This window comes from Procambarus clarkii, chromosome 63 (assembly GCF_040958095.1).
Source record: "Procambarus clarkii isolate CNS0578487 chromosome 63, FALCON_Pclarkii_2.0, whole genome shotgun sequence".
Taxonomy (NCBI): Eukaryota; Metazoa; Arthropoda; class Malacostraca; order Decapoda; family Cambaridae; genus Procambarus; species Procambarus clarkii.
This window is the reverse complement of record NC_091212.1, coordinates 4,475,772-4,477,279: the sequence shown is the minus strand read 5'-3', so window position 1 is coordinate 4,477,279 and position 1,508 is coordinate 4,475,772.

Here is a 1,508-nt window from a genome sequence, read left to right as displayed (position 1 = left end):
CAAACCCAACGACCAAAACTCCAGACGAACAGTTATCTTAATTTAGGGAAATTATTATGAAATTTAAAAGCTAAACTCCCTATATACAATTTTAAATGTAAAAATTGAATGTCTGATGGAATATGATTTTTAATAAAGATTTAAAAGAATTGTTTGTATAATGTGCCTTCGAATTTTTTAATGTAGAGAGATAGAAATTTGTGATCGGTATTTACCTCTGTCTGCTCTAAATCTTTGCTGCTCATGCAATATATTTCCATTACATCGATTTTTGTTTTGAGTTCATGTATTTAACTGGAAATTTTTACTTCTTGTCATACTAATACAGCCTTTTATATGTTTCGCTAAAGGTCTGCTCTGAATAAGGAAAGCAAAGAATACTAACATAAGGTGAAAAACTAGTGGTGACATATTAGAGGTGTACAAGTTGACGAATGGGAATAACAAAAGGGGGATAATAATAGGGTATTAAAGGAATCAAAACAAAATAGAACTCGAAAAAAGGTTATAAATTGGACATGTTTAGATTTAGGAAAGACCTTGATAAATACTGGTTCGGGTTGTTGATTAGTTGAGCAAATTACTGCATAACACATAAGAACGAAGGTAACTGCAGAAGGCCTATTGGCCCATACGAGGCACCTCCTATTTATAACAACCCAATCCCACTCATATACATGTCCAACCCATGCTTGAAACAGTCGAGGAACCCCACCTCCACTGCGTTTCATGGTAATTGGTTCCACAAATCAACAACCCTGTTACCGAACCAGTATTTACCCAAGTATTTCCTAAATCTAAACTTATCCAATTGTTTCGCATTCTGTCGTGTGTTGATACATTTAATACTCCATTAATATCCCCTGTATTATATCCATTCATCCACTTGTAAACCTTAATCATGTCACCCCTAACTCTTCGCCTTTCCCGTGAATGCAGCTTAAGCTTTGTTAATCTTTATTCATATGAAAGATTTCTAATTTAGGGTTTAACTTAGTCATCCTACACTGGACACGTTCAAGTGAATTTATATCCATTCTATAGGACAGCGACCAAAACTGAACTGAATAATCTAAATTGGGCCTAACCAGAGCAAGATATAGCTGAAGAACCACATCAGGTCTCTTGTTACAAACGCTTCGATAAATAAATCCCAGTGTCCAATTTTATTTATTACGAACATTCATGCATTGATCCTATGGTTTTAAATTCTTACTAATCATAACTCCCAGATCCCTTTCGCAATCTCATTACCATCTAGCTCGTATCTTGTAACTCTATCATCATTACCTAGCCTCAGAACTTTGCATTTATCAGCATTAAACTGTACCTGACAATCTCTCTCTCTCTCTCTCTCTCTCTCTCTCTCTCTCTCTCTCTTCTTCTCTCTCTCCTCTCTCTCTCTCTCTCTTCTCTCTCTCTCTCTTTTACACTAATAAAATCACTGTTGTTGTTGTTTCGGATTTAGCTACTCAGAACGAAGTGTCCATGTAGCATGGACTTTAGTG